Raw genomic sequence first — 22946 nt, 5'->3', positions numbered from 1 at the left:
TCCTAAAGGACATTAGTGAACCAGATGGGTTTTTACGACAATCCGGGAGCTTAAGGTCACCATTCCGAATAAAAGAATTTAAAAAAAAATCCTTTCCAGTTTTCTCCCAGCAAACTTTCTGAGTCAATCTTCCAGTTCCTGTGAATCTGCTGAAACCTGCTTTCAGGGGGAAGTCAGATTGAGTCAGTGCTCCATAGGGGTCCCCATTTTGTGTAATAACTGTGGTGATTCAGTGATCCACAAGGGGTCCTGTATCATGTAAAACTCGTCAGAACAACTTACAGATATGCTAAGCGTGAGGGCCTTTATCTCCATTATTTTAAGTTTGTTGAGAAATGTCTTGCGGAGTGGCCCCCTACGTAGGTAAGTGTTGGAAGGTGGTAGGAAGCAGGAAGGCAGTGGAAGTACTTATGCATGGCTTCAAGATGCATCATTGAACAGGAACAATCATTTTAAAATATTTTGCATATTTTCCAATATAGGCTTGTTTTGGAGGTTGTGGTTCCTAAATCCAAACATCCAAACTCCAGACTAGACCCTCTATAGCAGTAGTTAAAATAGCAAGTGCAATCCAGCATTTTGTGTTTTCCCAGACAAAATGTATTTTATTAATTAATAATGCAGATCCTACGAGTGTGATTTCATCTGAGAAACTGTCTTAAGGAGCCATGTGATGTAAGTATAATTCTATCTTATGACAACTATCACAATTACATTCCAAAAGAGAGCTAAAATGTACAGTTCTGTAAAGCAAATAGCTCGGTTTTGGCAATAGTTTTTTTTGCCCATATGCTATAAGAGGTACTGCAGGGTTAACACTGAATTAGTTGCTAAGCTGAATCAGATGAGATGAAATTCCACTTATGATCATTTATTTCTGGGATTGGCTGACGTAGCGGGTTAAACTAATGTTTTTTTTCTGCCTCTGGGTTCTTGATTTTAATCCAGCCACGACTGATTGAATTAAAGCCTCTTCTCTGGACAGTATCAATTCAATTCGTAGTGAGCATGATTTCACCACACAAAAACTGCCTATAATTCAACACTAACTGGCAGTTTAATTCAGATAGGGCACTAGAATGGCTGCACGGAAGACTGGAAATGTGCATCAGGAAGTGCTTTTTTTTGGTTTGTTTTAAGGCACATTCATTTCCTTCTTTTGTTCACCTCCCTTATTCCACCCCCCCACCCCAGCTCCCTGCTCCCTTTCTGCTGTCGCTGGGTCCCTTGCGAAGTTAAAAGCTAAGGCACGTTCTTAGGGCGGAGCTTGACTCTGCATCTGACCTGCACTAGACCAAACCTGGAAGTGCTTGATGATGACACAGTGCAAACAATAGAAAAATGCACCTTTCTCCAGCATTAACATCCCTAACCTTGCGGACCGCATATGTTCACCAGAGGATTAGTACAGCTATCGTTGTTAGCAAAAAGGTGTATCCTCTCGGAGAAAGTGCAACCTATGGAATGTATGATCAGTAAGTTTGCAGATGACACGAAAATTGGTGGAGTGGTAAATAGCGAGGAGGGAAGCCTCAGGCTACAGGAGGATATAGACGGGTTGGTCAGATGGGCAGAACAGTGGCAAATGGAATTTAACCCCGAAAAGTGTGAGGTGATGCATTTTGGGAGGACTAACAAGGCAAGGGAATACACAATGAATGGTAGGACCCTAGTGATGCAATAAGACTACTGAGCACTTGGTTTGGGTATAAAACAAGGCTTTAATCAACTGTTTCACAACCATGAGATTCTAGTTACATCACTAGTTCCTGGTTACAAAAACGTCCTGGGCAAGCTGGGCCCACGCCCGAGTATTTATACTCCTTGGACGGCGCCACCAGCTGGCTGTCCAGTGTTATTTCATGAGTCATTTCTTCATGAATGATAAGATTCATGACACCTAGGAAGGACAGAGGATCAGAGGGACCTTGGTGTGCATGTACATAGATCCCTGAAGGCAGCAGGACAGGTAGATAAGGTGGTTAAGAAGGCATATGGGATACTTGCCTTCATTAGCCGAGGCATAGGATATAAGAGCAGGGAGGTTATGATGGAGCTGTACAAAACACTAGTTAGGCCACAGCTGGAATACTGTGTGCAGTTCTGGTCACCACACTATAGGAAGGATGTGATTGCATTGGAGAGGGTACAGAGGAGATTCACCAGGATGTTACCTGGGCTGGAGCACTTCAGCTATGAAGAGAGACTGGACAGGCTGGGGTTGTTTTCCTTAGAGCAGAGAAGGCTGAGGGGGGACCTGATTGAGGTGTACAAAATTATGAGGGGCATAGATAGGTTAGCTAGAAAGGAACTTTTCCCCTTAGTAGAGGGGTCAATAACCAGGGGGCATAGTTTCAATGTAAGGGGCAGGAGGTTTAGAGGGGATTTGAGGAAAAACTTTTTCACCCAGAGGGTGGTTGGAATCTGGAACTCACTGCCTGAAAGGGTGGTAGAGGCAGGAACCCTCACAACATTCAAGAAGCATTTAGATGAGCACTTGAAACGCCATAGCATACAAGGCTACGGACCAAGTGCTGGAAAATGGGATTAGAATAGACTGCTTGATGGCCAGCGCGGACACGATGGGCTGAAGGGCCTCTTTCTGTGCTGTATAACTCTATGCCAATTAGAAGGGCTGATATATGGGGGTGGGGGGTGTTAATTTTGATGCCGGTTCTTACGATCGTCTGCTGTAACCTCAGTGGAAGATCTGCAGAAACCCTGGAGAAACGGCATTGACATTGTTTACACATTTCTCTGGGGTTTCCACAGACGGTCTGCTGAAATTACACCAGAATCCGCTTGGAAATCCAGCCACATGGCTTCCACCTGGAGATCGCCATGGAAAGTCGAGCCTATGACCTCCATCCGAAGCTTGGAAAGTGTAAAGCAGTCTGTAGTTTTTCCAATGGATGGAAATATGCGTTATCCAATAAGTGAAAAATGACAGATTTGCCACTTGGGTTTGATGCTGTTGGTTCTGCGTATGGGTTAAAATGTGCTTTCCGTTTGTAGCATGGGTTACTTTAACAGAAATTCTTCAATTATTTTGGTTCTTTATTCCTATTTGGATTCAGAAAACTGCATACATATATTTCATGAAGTCACTGTACAGTTCTACCACATAGTTATTGCATTACCTGGAGACTGTGAGCATGGTTGCACATAAGTTCAGAGAATCTATTTTTTAAGGGTTGAGCACTTTTGATTATTCTTCATGGGATTTAGTTGGTCTGGCGGGAGGGGACATTATACTACCTGACTATATGGATTGATGGGTTGTTCAACACTGAGTTATTGACCTTTGAAGGAAAGGTCGGCTGTTAATTTGTTTCCCATTTTCTTTCTGGTCTACTTTGCGCCTCCTGGGGATGGTCAGGTTGCTTGTGGAGGAACGGGAGATCTTTGTATCATGTAGGCCTCATAAAAGAGCCCAGACTGCTTTGTACTTTGCAAGCTCCAGGTGGAGGCTGTATATCAGCTCTTCTAATTGGCATGTGTTCCATGGATGGTACTTTGTCCTGAGGAGATGCACCTTTTTGCTAACTAGTCTGGTTGTTGATGGGGAGGGAGGGAATGTAATGATGTTTGTGATTCACAGTTCCACTCAGTGTAAGTTCTAGACTGTCAGCATCTCTTTATTTTTCTTTAAAACTTCACAAACACACAACCTAAAACACTGTGTGGTTCAAGACTGGTTCAAACCAGTTTAAGTACTTAACTATATACTCTGACCTGTTTTTACTGCAGCATCAACTTAATAGTACCTAATGATCTCCAGTACTTGCCTCCTCATTATAATCAATATTGTAGGTAGACAGACGTGGGCTACGAAACTCCTCGAGGTTTCTGCCAGTCTCCGTAACTCTGGTAGGAGACTGGCAGCGGAACGCCCAGCACCCGGTCGTGCTGGGTGATGTAATAAAACTCACTACGCACTTGGTTTGAGTATAAAGCAAGGCTTTAATCAACTTGTTTCAGAACATGGAGGTCTAGTTGTACTTCACTAGCTCCTTGTCTTACAAAATGTCCCTGGAAAACTGGGGCCCACGCCATCCAGCGTTATTTCATAAGTAGTTCCTTGATGATGAGATTTATAACACTGGGTCTCTGCTGTTTTCGGGAGTTTTCTGGTTGCCTTGTAAGGAATGGAACCTCCATCTTCCTCATCAAGGCAAATGACAGCAAGGGGTCAGAGCCAGGGGCAGGGGCTCCCTATACCAGGACAACCTACTCCTTATACTCACTTGGGACCCAGCGCATCTGTGGAGGCCACATGCTGAGTGAAGTGAGGCATACCGGCCTCCACAAGGGCAGATGCGGTTTTAATTGGCCTGGCAAAGAGCCTAGATCCACAAAGAAAATAATTTTCTTTTAACAGATTGCCCGCCTCAGCGAGGGGGCTGAGAGGAATATGGTTGAGGTCTTGAGGTGTTGGTCAGGCAACCCAAGGCTGTTTTTTTGTAGGTAGTAATTGTGTCTTTATATGCCAGGATTTCACCCACTGCCGTTTGCGGGGTTAGTGGGAGGATACACAATTATCATGGGGCAGAAGGGTGCCAGAGATACACCTGCCCCATGATAATTAGGTATCCTCTCACTAACTCCGCAAACAGCAGTGGGTGAAATCCTGGCATTACTGTCAGAATTGCATCTTTAGGAATTTTGGCCCCCATGCTTTCCAATTGGTAAGCCAGTGATCATGGGGTTAAGGCCAGCAATGGTACGGTGGGGCTTTCAAAAATGACTGATGACATGGGGCATGACTAGGATGAGTGCAGTGGTGTCTCTTTCCAGTCACAGCCTCTTTAGCAATCATCCATCAGGCAGATAGAGCTCGTAAGGTAATGTATTATTTTATGTCTTCCTGCATTTTGCTGCATGTGGTAATTGTGTCTTCATACTTTTATCTGTTTCTCTTCTGGTTTAAGTCTAATTCCCAGGCCCTTTAGGATTTCCCTGGTTTTTTGGGTTTATTTTGAATGCACAAGGTGTAGTTCTGTGTGTGGTAATCTGAGTGAAGTCACAGTTCTGGGGAGAGGGTTAGCTCATGTCAGAGTTGACAGGTATTGCTGATTCCGAGAGGTAGCCTAGTTTGGAGGTAGCAGTACAGGCTGTGTTGGGTCCAGGTCATAATTGTTGGCTACTGTTGGAAATGTATAATCAAGCCCTTACGTATGAGCTTACCGATCCTGGTGATACTTTTCTCCAGCTGGGCTTGGAATCTGTCTGTGGTAATTGTTCCTGGGAATTCCATGTGTGCCATAATTGGAGACAGGGTTGACAATTGCAAGGAATCTACAAGGCATCCTATTGGCTTGTAGTGTTAATGTAACCGATGGGGTGGAGGTGCTGGTTCTGCCTTGACCTTTCTGAGAGGATCTATGAGGGCAAGTTGTTTTTGGGCAGGTGCAAATGGAGTGACATGCAGGATCTAGTTTCCACGCACAGCCATGGTTGTGTGCATCGGGCAAATTCCGGGCCATGCTTGTTTTCCTCTCCCCCCCCCACCCCCCCACAACCCTCCCCCCGCCAACAGACCTGAGCTGACTGGGACCAGTAATAAAGACTATTTTCTTTCTTGGGAAATTGCAGGCATTAAAATGTACTCATGGCCCTTTGCCTGCCCAGAGGCAACGTGACAATATGCCAGTTGAAATATTGGGATTGCCGAGCTGGGACCCTGACTGTAAGCATCTGGAACAAGTAGAGGAAGCTGGGAAGTTAAATTCATTGTTATCATGCCTGCTTTTTCTGGAATAACGTGGGCGGGCTAGTCCATTTGTCTACGCCAATGTATGCGAGTTAAGGTGGCGGTGGGAGTTCATTCCCATAAATTCGGGTCCCCACGGGTGAGTACGCTGCGAACTAGTTGCACCCCTGGGATACGCGTGCCCTGCACACCGGCAGCTGGAGCAGGCCCAGGATCGGAATTCCACGCGGGTCCACAGCACAACGGCAGGCACGCTATGTAAGTGCAGGTCGGGGGCTTGCGCCCGCAGGAAGCCTCCAACCCGAATTTCTGGGCCATGGCATAAGTTTCGAAGTTTGTCAGTTATATTATAGCCAGCTATTTAGAGCCAGTCTAATACAATGCACAAAGGCAGAACTACTGCATGGGCATGAGAGAAATGCCCTCTGTTTCATAGTAGTGGGGGCTGTACCCAAAGAGCTGGCTGAATTCCTTGACGTATTGGAAGATTTGTAAATATGAGGTGGAGGGGGTTGTTAGGTAGTAGTCGTAAGTTGTCAGCATATAGCAGTATTTTGTGTTCAGTTCCTCCAGCCTATACTACATGGATGTCTGAACTCATTGTAATGGTTTTTTCCAGGCATTCTATGGTTAAAGCAAGGAATATAGAGATACGGGGCATCTCTATCTACTCTCTTACTAAAGGAGGAACACAGGGGAGCTGAAGTGGTTTAGTGTCCTTTGTGGAGGTAGGATTTGGATCCACTAAGTGTGTTGCCGAAAGCCATTCACTTAAGCACAGCAAGAAAGAATTCCCACTCCACCTGGTAAATGTCTTTTTGAAGTCTATGAAGAGATCCAGGATGGGGAATTGATGCTGTTGCAACAGTGCATCCATTGAATAAAGTGAACAATAGGTGGTGCCCACTATCAAGCCTGATCTGTTTTCGACTACACCAAGGGCAGCTGAATCCAGCCTCGGATGGTGAATATTTTCAGTAGTTTTAAATGATTGTTTGCATTGCAGAGATACATGCAATAGAATACAATATAACATCTGCAATGTTCCTACAGTATGTCTACCCATTGAGGATTAAAGCTGCTTTCACTTCTGTGTGTTGTTACTCTAATACATTGGACCCCCAGGTCACACTGCTTAGATCAGAGTTAATTCCTTCCCACCGTTCATATTTGGCAAGGTTTCTGCAATTGTTGCACATTAAGTCTTCAAATAACTCCATTGACCTAAAAGTTAGCAAAACAATAGGGACAGTTGAGCATTGCTGTGGCAATATTTAGATAAGAGGGGATGCAAAAGACAGCCATTGAATATTGACTTCCTGGTTGGCATTCATGATAGCTTCCAGAATGGAAGTCTCCTCAGAGCAGCTCCTGCTCCGCTGCCGTAACTTTGCCAGAGGTTCAGCGGAAACTCTGTTTATCCGCGCAGTTTCCGCCGCACTTCCAGCAAAGTTACGGTGGTGGATCAGGAGCAGCTCCGAGGAAATTCCCGGCCAATATAAGTGCTACAAAATTACTTTCTAAAATGTATAGTGTTTGATATTTACAAACTGCAGTGCCTTAGAGTGGCTGAATTATTTTGTCGCCGACATTTGAATAGGAGCTAGCCACTTAATGGTTTCCCTAATAGGCCAGTTAACATGAAGATCTGCTGCTGACCTTTGCCCCAGGTATCCTGTGGATCACAGAGCCAGAACGTGATCTGAAACCGAACTTGCCGATTTAATAGGGTGGAGGCCCCTTTTGATAGTTATTTTGAATTAGAGTTATAAAATAAGCTGCATCTCCAATTTAAATCATTAACTAGCTGTGCAGCAGTTGAAAGCTATTGTACTTAGAACGAAGCATAAATAGATCTACACCATTTAGGTGGGTCCTTTACCAAGCTGCCATAAAAGGAAAGGATGAGACCACTGTAGAGTAGCATTCAAACAGAATATATGCCTTTAAGTACCAATATGTAAAACAAATATCAACCCCGCTCCATTTCCAACATTTGCAGTGCATAAATGTTCGCAAGGAGGATAGAAACCTTTAATGCACAAAGATATTCAGTCTGAGCATGTGCAAATCCACTGAGAAACAACCCATCACACCACTTTCTTTCCTGTCTCTACCTCTAACTCAATCAGGAAGCCTTCAAGGAAGAATCACATTTTCTAAATAATTTTATTGCTCGCGAGTGCTTTAGTTTCCTTCTTGGTGCCATTTTCAGGATGACAGCAGCTTAATCGCCTAAGTGGATCCAAGACAGACCCTTAACTGCTGATTGCTGTTCAGAAGTTCGAGAGATGATTTCTTTTTTTTTAATTTCTGTCGCAAGTGGTAAAGAATGTCAGTTAGGGAAATAAAACTACCTGAATGGAGCAATATTCATTTTGAGTGTGTCCTGCGATTAAACAAAACAGATATTGATGAAGTACATCAATGTAGGGGTCTGCTATAACAGCTTTATCATTGTATGGGAGGACAGATTGTGACTGTCTGGGGCTGCTCTGGATAGTGCAATAAAGACAACAATAGGTTGAGAACAGCTGCAGCTCAGCTCCTCAGTAGCGTACAGATATAAAGTAGCGTGCTTTATGAGTCACTGGGGTTTCATTCCATCCTGCAAGTTTCCATTCCATCTCCAGCACTTAACTTAATATTGTAAAAAAAATGGCATACAATAATAGCTTAAATGAAGAGTTACAATATATATTGATCCCCAGTGCTGAACTATCCTCACAGTGCCACATTTTATAATACATTATTGAATATGTCAATATTTTGGGTAGTAATTAAGACATTAAAACAAAATTGCAATCATATGAATAGAATCCATGGAAGGAAATATTATTGTTCTCAACCCAATTTTTAAACAATGAAATTAAAGATTTTTAAATTGTGCTGCATTCAATGGTACGCACTGTACTTGCATTAGGAGTGGAAATATATATATAGTAATTAATAGAATTACTATATTAGTAATTAATAAAATATAGATTCAGTTATGCCAATATTGATATTAAGTAGAATAATTTTTCCTTCTGCTAAGTTGGAGCAAGCCATGATCTTCCTTTTAAATCAGGTATCATTCTGACCGATGTGTTAGTTTCCTGCTTTATTAAACTAGTTCAGAGATCTGTTCAACTAGTTTCCTTCATAATAATTGTACAAACAACAAGAAATTGGGTACCCAAATATATAAATCATGTGTCTGTTATTGATGTTAGCCCGTCTTTTAATTCTGGCATCAGTTTCTAAAGCAACTTTAACCCGCACAGTGATAATATAGAATCTTTCACATTTTGATGAAAATGGGCTATTTTTTGAGTAACTTTTATACCAACAGAACATGGATTGCAATATCACAGAGCTGGTGTTAACGTACTCTGGGTGGTGTTAATACTGAGTTGCATGGGTTTAATGCAGCTTTAGATGCTTTCTCCATCCCTCCGTCTCTAACCTCTTGTACATTCCCCATCCCTTTATTCCATCATTGGTGCAATCAGCGCCTTCCTGAATGTGCCTTAGCGAATCCCTTCCCTAAACCTCTCCGCCTTCCCTCTCCTCCTTTATATCCACCTCTTCTTCATATCCACCTCTTTGACCAGGCTTTTGGTCACGCCTCCTAATATCTCCATCATTGGCTCGGCATCCATTTTGTCTGGTTACACCTCTGTGAAGCACCTTGGGATGTTTTTGGATGTTAAAGTTGCTATGGCAATGCAAGTTGTTGTTTTTGCCAGTGGACTGCCGTGTAATCTCCAGAGAGAGGAGGAAAACCAGTAAAAACCGACGCCAATTAGAGGAAAGAAATCTGGAAAATTCCTCTCTGTACCCCTTAGGCGATCAAACCCAGTCCAGGAGACCACTCTGGCCCTGATTAATGTTATACTTCCCACCTTTTGTACCACTTGTGCTGTAATCAGACAATCTTGTGTATTTTTGCACAAAATTAGACATTTCCTGGATTCTCTTCTTCTTGGTGGGATTACATCGGGAGGGCCTTCTGCCTTTCACTGTGACCCTAAACCATTTTCCTGGGTCATAGAATCAGAGAACGGCACAGAAGGAAGCCATTCGGCCCATCGTGTCTCTGCTGACCGACAAAGAGCTATCTAGCCTAATCCCACTTTCCAGCTCTTGGTCCGTAGCCCTGTAGATTACAGCACTTCAAGTGCATATCCAAGCACTTTTTAAATGTGGTGAGGGTCTCTACCTCTACCACCCTTTCAGGCAGTGAGTTCCAGACCCCCACCACCCTCTGGGTGAAAACATTCTCCTCAACTCCCCTCTAATCTTTCTACCAATTACTTTAAATCTATCCCCCCTGGTTATTGACATCTCTGCTAAGGGAAATAGGTCCTTCCTATCTAGGCCCCTCATAATTTTATACACCTCAATTAAATCTCCCTCATCCTCCCCTGTTCCAAAGAAAACAACCCCAGCCTATCCAATCTTTCCTGATAGCTAAAATTCTCCAGTCCTGGCAAAATCCTCATAAATCTCCTCTGTACCCTCTCTAGTTCAATCACATCTTTCCTGTAATGTGGTGACCAGAACTGTACGCAGTACTCTAGCTGTGGCCTAACTAGTGTTTTATACAGTTCAAGCATAACCTCCCTGCTCTTATATTCTATTACTTAACTAATAAACGGTAATGGTAACCTAGTGGTTATATTACTGGTCTAGTAATCCAGAGGCCTGGATTAATGATCTGGGAGATGGGAGTTCAAATCCCACCATGGCAGCTGGGGAATTTAAATTCAGTTCATTAAATAAATCGTGAATGAAAAGCTAATATCAGTAATGGTGACTGTGAAACTATTGGATTGTCATAAAAACCCATCTGGTTCATTAATGTCCTTTAGGGAGGGAAATCTGCCATCCTTACCTGGTCTGGCCTATATGTGACTCCAGACCCACAGCAATGTGGTTGACTCTTAACTGCCCTCTGGAATGGCCTAGCAAGCCACTCAGTTGTAAAAAAAATCACTACAAAAAATGTAATTCATTTTTTCAAAAATTTAAATGATTGTTTAAAATAATTATTTCATGTAATTTATAGTTTATTTTAAAAATGTGATTAAAAAAAAAAAATTATTTGAAGATTTAATGATGTCTTGGGGCTTGTAGTATTTATAGGTTTGACAGGTCTTCCTGTCAAACTTATGAATGAAGCATTCCCTGCTACCATTGGCTCTCCATGGCCCATGTGATCCCAGGGGACGCATCAAACTAACTGCGCCCCTGGGATACGCAAGCACTGCGCGCCGGCAGTTGGAGCAGGCCCAGGATCGGAATCCCACGGGGACTCACAGCACAACGGCTGGTGCGCTACGTAAGTGCAGGTCGGGGGCTTGCATGGGGCTGATCGGGCCAGATCACGGCCGCCGTCAGGGACCAGTTAACTGCAAAGCCTGCAGCGATGGCCCTTCCCTTTAAGGAAGGAAAGGAGCCTCGGAACGTGGCAGCGCTGCACAGCTATCACCCGCCTGCGTCCTTTAGCGCTCCAGGAAGGAAGTGGCGTGCTTGATTTAGCGCTCCACTTCCTTCCTGGAGTGCTAAAACCCAATTTTTTAAAAGCTGGGAATCATTAGCGCCTGCCGCTAAGTTTGCCAGCTTTCAAAAGTTAGCGCCCCCAAACGGGGCAATACTCAGTTTCTCCCCCATAGTTAATGTTCGGCTTGTTTTAAATTGTAAGGTCTGTAAGATCTATAAATATCACTGTAAGCTGCCTTTTCGGGTCTTTTTAAAGTTCTTACCCCAGATTACTTCATTTTTCATATCTTAGATCCCTTTCATGGATGAGTCCCAGCTCCTCATGTGTGTCCGTCCTTGCTTTGGGATCTAGGTAAGCTCTGGATAACATGAAGAGCAAACCCAGTGTGATAATTACTTTTACGTACTGGACTATCTTTTATACTTACTTATGCTCTCAATCTCGCTGTTTAGAATTAGAGCATCACATTTTAGGCTTCATTTAAAGTTCAAATTATGAAACAAATTTATTAAATGATCAATGAATAAGTGAAGAATCTAAAAGTAGCAGGAGGGTCGGCAGCTAGAGGACACAGATTTAAACTAATTGGCAAAAAATCCAGGGGGCGGGAAATGAAGAGAATTTTTTTTACACAGCGAGTGTTTATGATCTGGAATGCACTGCCTGAAAGGGTGGTTGAAGCCGATTCAATAGTCACTTTCAAAAGGGAACTGGGTAAATACTTGAAGGGGAAAAATTTTCAGGGCAATGGGGAAAGGACCTGCAACGCAGGCAGCGGCCCTCATGTAGGTCCTGGGTGGTGGGAGAGGTGATCGGGAGTGGGGGAATCGGCAATGGTCTTTGGCACTGCAGTGGTGCCGGGAACAACATTCCTACTCCAACACAATAGCAAAATACTGCGGATGCTGGAAATCTGAAATAACAACAGAAAATGCTGGAAATACTCAGCAGGCCAGGCAGCATCCGTGGAGAGAGAAACAGAGTTAACATTTCAGGTCTGGGACCCTTCATCAGAACTGGAAAAAGCTGGAGATGTAACAGGTATTAAGCAGGTGCAGAGATGGGGGGGGCGGGGTGGGGTGGTGTTAGGAGGGGAGGAATGAATTGAAAGAACACACTGTGCTTATGTAAGAGGCAGGAAAGATAAAAAGATAGAATGCCATTCCCATTTGCAACATTTTATCTTTCCTGCCTCTTACGTAAGCACAGTATGTTCTTTCAATTCCTTCCTCCCCTCCTAACCCCCCACCCCCCGTCTCTGCACCTGCTTAATATCTGTTACACCTCCAGCTTTTTCCAGTTCTGATGAAGGGTCCCAGACCTGAAACGTTGGGCTGGATTTTGATACTGGAGGCATGTAGGAGGCGGGACTACAACTTTTGGGGTTGTAGTCCCGCCTCCATTGAGTTGTGGCCAACCCACGCGATTTTGACTTGATTGACCTTGTTGAGCCCGCCCAGCGGGCGCAGCAGGCCAATTAAGGGCCACCCGGCAACAGGTGACGTCACAGATTGACATTTCATCTGTCAAGAGCTTTTGACAGATGAAATATCAGCGGTTGACAGCTGTCAAACACTGACAATCTGTACACTAAGTTAATTCCTTCCTCTCAGGCTGATTTAGAGATCTCTCCAGAACAGAAAGCTGAATGCTGCAACTTTTGACAGCTCGCGACCATTCTGCTTTCTGTGCCGGTGAGATGAGGGACTCCAGAGACCTGAAGGAAGGAAGGCTGTAAAGGTAAGTAAAGGTAAGTAAAACTTATTTAAACACTTTACACATACCAAACACACTTACCTCTGCACTCATGCACACATCACTCACCTGAACACTCGAACCTCCAAGCCCTTCAGCCCGACGGTCCGCCTCGCTAACTTGGCGTGGTTTGGAGCCATCGGGAATCCCACACTTCAGGGATAAAAATAGGGATTTGGCTAAAAACTGCCTGTTAACTACCTGTTAACAGGCAGTTAATTGGCACTAATCCCCTTCCCGCCTCGGGGAGGCGGGTCCCAGCACAGGTCGGGTATCCGCCTCCTTTGAAACTGGCATGGAGGTGGGTTGGGGGCGGGATGGGTTCGTGCCCCCCGATTTCACGATTTTAACCCCCCACATGCCTCCAATCCCACCTCAACGACCCAATGAAAATCGAGCCCGTTAACTCTGTTTCTCTCTCCACGGATGCTGCCTGGCCTGCTGAGTATTTCCAGCATTTTATTTAACATTCCTACTCAACCCGGCTCCACATTCAGGTAAGTATTTTTTAACAAACCTACCCTTTCGGTAGCGGCCACCGATGCCGACGGCATTCAGAGCGGTCCGGTTTTGCAAAGGAGGGCCTCTAACAGGCGCACGTTCCCTCATTTGCAGATGAAAAGGACCTAACGCCTGTTTCAGGCATGGGCCCTGGACCTGTTTTGTTCTGCCTTTACCAATATAGCGGGTGGCACACTTCCGGCATGCAACACACTGGATGCTTTGGCGCCTATTTCAGGCCTTTAACACGGGCCGGGGCATCAACAAAGTTCTAGGCTGGGGCCTGCTCCGCAGCTCTTCTGCCAGTGAAGTATACCTAGCAGAATTTCAAGCTCGTTTTTAAATATTGGGATTACATGTGTTATCTTCTAATTATCAGGTACAGTTCCTGTCTTTATGGACCTTCTAATTCTATTAAAAAGAACCTTGCTCATTTCCTTGAATGTTCTAAGGAACATTTTAACGAGTACAGATGTTCTATTAACTTTGCATTGCTTCCCTACACACGTTTTACTCAGCTTTACCTTCTGACTTACATAGTATTAACTCTAGCTGATCAAATATAAGTTTTTAACTCAAGGGGGGTGAAATTCCACAGCGCTGAAAAATGGGCACGATATGATCGCGCCCATTCAAGGTGTGCGGGCAGCATGTCAACTTTGTGCTGCCTGCTAATGATAATGATTGCAGTGCATAGCCTAGTGCTGAACTCACTGCTGACAGGTGGCCGAAGTTCATGATATTAGATCCAGGCTAGCTTTACTTCAAGTTCCTGTGTTTGTGGACCTCCTAATTCTACCTTTACTTAAAGCTAGCCTGCGCCTCTTAAAGGCAGTCTGCACCTCTTAAAGGTGAGCTGCATTCTGTTGATGAAAAATGGTCAAACTGCTTCTTCCAGTGCTTCAGCACTAACCCAAATGGCTCAACAGGTCAGGGAAAGGGCACCCAGGGTGTCGGACACAGCACTCGAGCTTCGTGCAGTGGGTGAACACTGGAAGAGAGGTCCTCTACCCACAGGGGGCCAGGAGGCCCTCCAGAAAGAAGGATGTGGGACCAGATTGGTCGCTGCCAGCAATGTTGCCCCCCCAGGACCTGGCTCCAGTGCCCAAAGAAGGTTCATGACCTCAGACGAGTGGTCAAGGTCAGTGAATGCATCTTCAAAAGCTGTCTCCTACCAACTGCAGCACTAGCCTCGCACAATGCTCAATGCATGACCCACCCCCCCATCACTCACCTACCAATAATCTCTACAAAACACGAGGCACACCTCACATTCCCAGCTTCACCTCACCCCCTTGGAGGAGAGGGTGCTGGCCATTCTTGGCAGAGACATGGCTGAGCCCTTGGCCAGCAGCGGGGCTGAAAGAATTCAAGATGCCGGTAACCTCATACATTATCCTCCTTTTCACATCCCACTTCCCCCTCATCCCACAATCTCTTCTGATGTACTAGCTGCTCGTGTTGTAAGCATGCAACTCTTGCTTTCCAGCCCTCCCCTCACCACAACCCTACCTTTGTGCCTTCCTCATTTCACACACTCAAGAACTCCAGCCTGCCCAGCCAGTGAGTCAACAAGAAAAGGGAGAGGAGAGTGAAGGAGAAGAAGAAGAAGAAACACCGTCACTCGATTCCACACTCCCAGCCACCAGCACATCGAGGTCGTCCTGCAAGGCCATCTGCAGTGTCCCCCACTGAAAGTCAGCAGCCTTCCACCAGCCATGACGCAGCCACTGGGGTAGCACAGCATGACATGAGTAGGATAGGCAAAGGCACATGCAAGACAGTCACTAAGGGAATGCACAAGGGTGATGAGTTGATTTCTTGACGTCATATTGGATGGATAGATGTATAAAGTTGGATTGCGAAGTTTGCTTTGTGGTGGCTTTTATTTCAGCTTTGTTGATGAGAGAATGCTGTGATGGTCAGGAGCATAGGGAAAGTAAGGTGTGGGACAAATGTTGAAAGGGGAATTGGGATTGGGGTCACTGGAACCGCAGGCGAATGATTCGATCCCGGATATCCCAGCCAGAAAGGGGCTGTCTGGGTTTCCTCTTTCCTTCTGATTCCGTCTCTTCTGCTTCCTCATTTTCCTCCTCCACCTCCTCCTCCTCCTCCCTCTGCGAGCAGCTTGTCCCCGCTGCTGCCTCTGCTCCATTTCCATGTTATGCTGCAGCCCAAGAGGGACTGCAACTATGGAGAAATGTGAAGTTATCCACTTTGGTAGGAAAAATAGAAAAGCAGAGTATTTTTTAAATGGTGAGAAATTGGGAAATGTTGGTGTTCAGAGGGACCTGGGTGTCCTTGTACATGAATCACTGAAAGTTAACATGCAGGTACAGTAAGCAATTAGGAAAGCAAATGGTATGTTGGCCTTTATTACAAGGGGATTTGCGTATAAGAGTAAAGGCGTCTTACTGCAATTATATAGGGCCCTGGTGAGACCACACCTGGAGTATTGTGTATAATTTTGGTCTCCTTACCTAAGGAAAGATATACTTGCCATAGTGGGAGAGCAATGAAGGTTCACCAGACTGGTTCCTGGGATGGGGGGATTGTCCTATGAGGACAGATTGAGTAGACCCGGCCTATATTCTCTAGAGTTTAGAAGAATGAGAGGTGATCTCATTGAAACATACAAAATTCTTACAGGGCTTGACAGGGTAGATGCAGAGAGGATGTTTCCCCTGGCTGCGGAGTCTAGAACCAGGGGTCACAGTCTCAGAATAAGGGGTCGGCCATTTAGGACTGAGATGAGGAGAAATTATTTCACTCAGAGGGTGGTGAATCTTTGGAATTCTCTACCCCAGGGGGCTGTGGAGGCTCAGTCGTTGAGCATATTCAAGACAGAGATCGATTATTTTTGAATATTAAGGGAATCAAGGGATATGGGGATAGTGCAGGAAAGTGGAGATGAGGTAGATCATCAGCCATGATCTTGTTGAATGGCAGAGCAGGCTTGAGGGGCCAAATGGCCTACTCCTGCTCCTATTTCTTATGTTCTATCTGGAGCCCCCAGGACTGGAAGCATGTCGTCTTCTCAGAGGCCGTCCTTTAAGACCGAAAGCCTTGCAAATATCCAGCAGCACTCCCTGCACTCCTTTCACACTTTTACAACTTTTTTAAATGTCTTACACCAAGCCACTACTCCAATAAAATGTAAAATAACCAGTACAAATGCAAAAATCTAAACTTAGCTGAAAGTTGTGTGTTTTCCTTTAAGAAGCGCTGGTAGGGGTTCCGTCGTCCAGCTGCACACACATTCTGCTGCCCTGGAGAGGGCGTTGAAAGCAGCGGCAGCGTCCAAAATAGCGGGCCATGCGCCAATTCAGTGTTGCATGCTGATTGACTTCGCGATCTGAATTAATTTCCCTATCTGGAGCGAACGCAGGCAACGGCAGCGCTGCCGACTTCCCCAAAATGGTGACCGCCGCATTCTGCGCCGGAAGTGAGGCGACCGACATTTTTTAAAATCAAAACCGTCCTTAACAGTCGACGCAATCGGGACGAATTTCACGGCCAAGATACCTACAGTCAGCCTAACTTCAGTTTTTTTTAATATATATATATATACATTTTAATTTGAATTGTCCAAGGATGATGTAAAAAAAAAGGAACACTCAGTTTAATTGTGTTCTGAATAATTATGAGTGAGATGGGCTTTGTGTGTATAAGCTGAGGTTCGGTTTAGATCTGTCTGGTGTGCAGTTATATTGAGCTCATCTGCTCGATTTCAATTTCAGTGATGAGTTTTCCATACAATTGGCACTTGCCAAATAAAAGTTATGTTTACATTTGTAATGTATAGCTACCCATCAATGGGTAGCGTCCAGTAAGAATGAATTAGTACAATGGAGAGAAGGGCCAGTGTGAGTTACAAGGGAGTTTCTGCATGTAATCAGTGGGTTCAAATTATATCATTGCTCTTGTGGTTTAGTAATACCATTCCACTGCATTTTCAGTGAGTTCAAAATACACAGAGAATAATGCATTAGGTGAGAACGATTACTCAGCAAAAATCTACTAAAAGGCATCAGGTGATATGAATCATACGGTGGCAATCTAATACAAAAACAAAATACTGCAGCTGCTGGAAATCTGAAATAAAAACAGAGTATGCTGGAAACACTCAGCAGGTCAGGCAGCATCTTAGACAGCTTGTTGACGTCATTGCAATCGCGCTGTGGGATTCTCACTAAACTACGCTGATTTCAACTGCACGTCGGAAAAGCTGAATTTCTCACCAGATCTTTGTGGGAAGCTTACTTTGGGGCCAGCGGCCAACGCCTTTGGGTCGTCGCTGACCTCAAGTCACGGGCCAACCTTTCAGCTAGATGACCTTTCATCGGGGTGGCAATCTAATCTTGAATTAAAAGGGGCAAATTGGGCCTCATTATATAATGCGAGGAGCGCTGGCAGCTTGCCTGCTGTAATCAAGTGAGACTTGAGCATGAAAATCGCTCGTCCCCCCCTGGCCCACGTGTTTGGGCACAGGGCAATCACGCTGCGCTTTTCTCAGTCAAAAACCGGCTAACACGAGTTTCACCCCCAAAGTCTTTGCTTCCGCTTGCTCCCGGCGAAGAGACTCCCGAGATGTTCGGCGCCTTCCTGGATGATTCTCCTCCACTTTGTGCGGTCTTGGGCCAGGGATTCCCAGGTGTCGGTGGGGATGTTGCACTTTTCAAAATTATATACTTTTGAGACAGGATACTGGTAACTTTTCCCCACAAACCTAGTAATTTGGGCAAATATCAATGTATACTAATTTTTGAGGGTGTCCTTGAAGCGTTTCCTCTGCCCACCTGGGGATCCCTTGCCGTGTCGGAGCTCCGAGTAGAGCGCTTGTTTTGGGAGTCTCGTATCGGGCATGCGGACGATGTGACCCGTCCATCGGAGCTGATTGAGCGTGGTCAAAGCTTCGATGCTGGGGATGTTGGCCTGAGCGAGAACACTGACATTGGTGCGCCTATCCTGCCAGTGGATTTGCAGGATCTTGCGAAGGCAGCGTTGGTGGTGCCTCTGAATAACTGGATTATTCTCCAGGTTATGTACACTGTAAATATCTATTTACAAGACCTCAATCTATGTCACCTATGCATCTGGGTAATTTTTTGTCCTTTCTATAGACACAGCACTAAGCAATAATAAAGCCTGCCTGATCATAAAATGATGACAGCATAACCTTGTATCAGAGAGTTAAGTATCTGGGTGTCTAACGTTTACAAATACACAGTCATGTTATTTACAATTTCCTCATTTTTATTTTTAATACTGGAAAATGAATTACAAAGAATATTCTTGTGATAATAGTCATTTCAAACTTCTTTAAAAAAAAACAAAGAAGAAAGTGGATAGAAGGACATAATTCCACCAAGGGAACAGTCTCAAGTCAAAAGCTGCCACATCTCTGGGGTATATGCTCCAGAGTAGATAATATGAATGCAGATATAGACACATAACTGCAAATGCCTAGCAGAGCTGATAAAACCCAGTAAGAAAAGAAAGTGTTGGTCAGCCTTCCAGCCTTCCTAGATAGCGTTTTGGAGAAAAATCAAAGGATTTTGCATGTTTACTATCTCCAGAAGCTAATGATAACAGCTATTAAAGCTGATGTACTGTTGACTTCTCAAACTTCACTGAATCATGTTTTGAGCCAGGGGATGGCAGACCGGGACTGCTGTCTTATAATTTGGCTCTCTGTGAAATATAAAAGTCCCACCAAAACATACGACTGGGAATATTAGGATTTCAGTTTTTTATTTAGATTTAATAAAGCCAACTCTTTTATACAAGTGAGCGAGCACTTTACTACCAAACCATAGCAGATGGATAACATGTCTCATTCTGCTATGCACCCCCAACAGATGGGATCAGAGTTAAGTCCCATTCTGTTTAATTTTACAGGTGCGATGTAAGCTTTATGAATTTTGGTTTGAATCAATTGCATCTTTGCATTGCCGGATGCTATCTTGATTTCTTATACCAGTTATTAAAGTCCATCTGTCACTGTCTCTAACTGTATTAGGATCTACTGACCAAATGCCTGTTGACGTTGAACCATGAATACAAATATTAATGAATAAATTATACACTTTTGAGACAGAATACTGGTAACCTTTCCCCACAAACCTAGTAATTTGGGCAAATATCAATGTACAGTATACTAATTTTAGTAAAATATCCTCCTAGTGATCATTAAAATATAGTTTTAAGCCTATATATTAAGGATTGTATTAGGATGACAGTTGTTGAAAGGATCAGAATCTGCTTCCATAAATGGCTTTTACGCTGGCCCTTAACAGTATATTGATTGTCTTCCTTATACCTGGAATAATTCGGCTGATGTTAGCAATAATGTGGCAAGCTATCTGGTCCCAGTGCTAAAGCACCGAGCACAACTCTTTCCCAAAGCTTGCCAGGTCAATCTCAAGGGATTGCCAAGGTTAGCTTCATTCGTTATTCATAGTGCGCTCACGGCCTGCTTTGCGTTTGCCTGAAGGAACTTGTTTTTTTTAATAAACATATTTATTTAAATATGGTAGTACTTGTTACAACTTTGAAGGAGCTTGTTAATGGCAGGGGCCAGGAACAGCACACAGCTGTAGTTCATCGTTCATTGGAGGATGTGCTAAGCATCCTGCAAGGCGTTGGAATTGGCTGGAAATCAGATTCAACTCTGTCACAAATAAAAAACAGAAAATGCTGTAAATACTCAGCGGGTCAGGCAGCATCTGTGGAGAGAGAAACAGAGTTAATGTTTCAGGTCGATGACCCTTCGTCAGAACTGAAAAAAGCCAGAGATGGAACAGGTTTTTAAGCAAGTGCAGGGGCAGGGAAAGGGGGGAGGGGAGGAATGTACAAAAGGGAAGGTCTGTGATAGGATGGAAGGCAGGAGAGATTAAGAGACAAAAGGAATGATGGTGCAAGGCAAAAGGAGATGGTACTGTCACAGCCTGCCTACTGAAACGGAGCCTGCAAAGGCAGTTGTCCCTGACATTCCAGTTCCTTGGCCTGTAGATACAGCTTTGTAGGCAATCCGCTTCTGATGCAATCTGCCCTGCCTCGCATCCTTCCTTTCAACCTCTAAATAACACAAACATGGAGGAATCACCATTTTCAAAATTATAATTTGGGCAATCTGGCAGCTGAAATTTTTGGGCAACAATCTCAAAAAGTAGCCTAACAAAAATTAGCAGCAAAAGTAACACCCAGCACAAAGCTAAAGATAAATTTTACTCACTGATATTTATTCTCGAAACGCAGGGGGTCCTCCTTTAAATGCTGAGGTATATGTAGCTGGTGAAGCTATTGATATTATTGACGTCATAAAAACATGGTTAAAAGGAGGAGGCCGGAAACTTGAAGGATATGGAGTATTTCTTTAGGATAGACCTACAATGCGAGATGGCGTTATTGGTAAGAAATGAGATACCAGCTATTGAAATTGCACATGCATCAGAGGAAGGGGATACTGTTGAAGCAATATAGATAGAAATGAGTGATAAGGGCAACAGAAGAGTAATTAGTAACTGCTGTAGACCACCAATGCAAAGCAAATAGGCAGATAGAGAACTGTTTGGGCGGGTAAGGAGAGCTGCAATATATATTAAATCATGGGAGTCTTCAACATGCCAAGGAGATTTAGACTGATTAAGCAGATGGGCTCAAAAATGGCAGATGGATTGAAACATGGCAGATGGATTTTAATGAAAAATACATTAAAGGGTCGTTTTTTAAGCAGGAATCAGGTTTGGGTTTGATTATTGATCAAAGTATCTAGCAAATGTGAAGCAGGTGTCCAGAAGACAAAATGAGTACAGGGACACAACTGCAAGACATTGGCTTACAAATCAGAACAAGTTGCATAGCTCACTGATGAGGCCAATTCTAGAGAACGCTATGCATTTTTGATCATTCTACCTCAAAAAAGGATTGAGATATATTGAAAAGAGTGGCTAGGATGATTCCAGGTCTTATAGGACTAAGTAATGAAGAAAGACTCAGGCCAGTGAACTTCTTTCCAATGGGAAAAGGGATATTGAGAGTAGGCATGATATAGATTTGTAGAATAATGAAGAGTATAGATAAGGCTGAGGTAAGCAAATTTGGATAGTGAGCACAAAATTCTTCTGGACTCTACTTTGTTATGCTACTCCCAGCAGCACGTTGTCACATTCATTTGCATATATTATAATGTGTAAAGAACCGTGTTAATTTGAATAGTAGTAACTATCTTCTGATTCAGATGTCTTAATTTACTGCCACCAGTAATTTAAGATGTGGATTTTCTGGAATTGCTGCCTTTACATTTGAGCGATAACTATGACCAGGAATATTTTGAAAGGGTTTTGATACTTGCAACTTGGCTTATCATCCCAAATAGTTTATTTTGTGGCACAAGTGATATCTTATAACTTTTACCAGGCCCCAAAGGGATTAGGGACAATATGCTACCTCAGTAGGTTTACTTTGATTTCCTGCGCCAGAAAATTTATTTGAACTGCTTTATTAGATTCCTAACGAATGACAGTCTACATATTCCTTAAACTGTGAATAAGCCATTGAAATTAAAACATTATATTGATTAGGGAAGCAGAATTTTGAAGCTTGGTTGGTCTTTTAACCAAATTAATTTGATAACCAACAAGTTTTAATTAGTAGATGGACTTTCAGTGAATGAATTACTACTTTATATATTGACATTTTTCTTTTTGCCTCCATCTGTCCCCAATCTCTTTCATATACAAGTACAAAAGTCCATGATATGACTTGAATTTATGTAGCACCTTATCTCATTGCAAAGTGCTTTACCTACAATTAATTACTTTGAAGTGACTGATTACTGTTATGTAAATAATACATCAGCCATATTGCACACAACAAGATCCCATAAATAGCAGTGGAATGAATGACCAGTTAGTGTGGTTTTAGTGGTGTTTGTTGAGGGAGGAATGCTGTTCATGGCACCAGGATAACTCCTTGCTCTTCTTTAAATAGTGCCATGGGATCTTTAATGTCCAGTTGAACAAAACCTCAGTGTAATGTCTCATCCAAAAGACAGTACCTCTGACAATGCAGCATTCCCTCAGTACTGCACTGAAGAGTGTCAGTCTAAATTATGCACCTAATTCTTAGAGTACAGTTTGAACACACTCAAGCTGACAGGGCTTAAGCGTACTCTGCGGAGGACCCAGGAATTTAACATACTCTTCCCCTTTACATCAGATGTGACAAAGATGGTTAATGGGTTCAGAGCTAGAGAAACCCACGGGTGGACAGGCCTATATAGAACCATGATGCGCAAGCTATGCAAACATAGAGATTTGACAATATGTTCATTACCAAGCACAGTTACAGCCATTCTATCCTATCAAATCATTTTTCAAGGGAGATGGTATTTCCCTGTATGTAGATAATTTAAAAAACTACTTTGGCTCCAGAGATTTCTGCTCCCAGTCAGCACACCAGTTAGATTGAGAAGAGGCTGCTCAT

This window comes from Somniosus microcephalus, chromosome 3 (genome assembly GCF_052327205.1).
Source record: "Somniosus microcephalus isolate GS21.2 chromosome 3, FLI_Smic_1.0, whole genome shotgun sequence".
NCBI lineage: Eukaryota > Metazoa > Chordata > Chondrichthyes > Squaliformes > Somniosidae > Somniosus > Somniosus microcephalus.
This window is presented reverse-complemented; position numbering follows the sequence as displayed.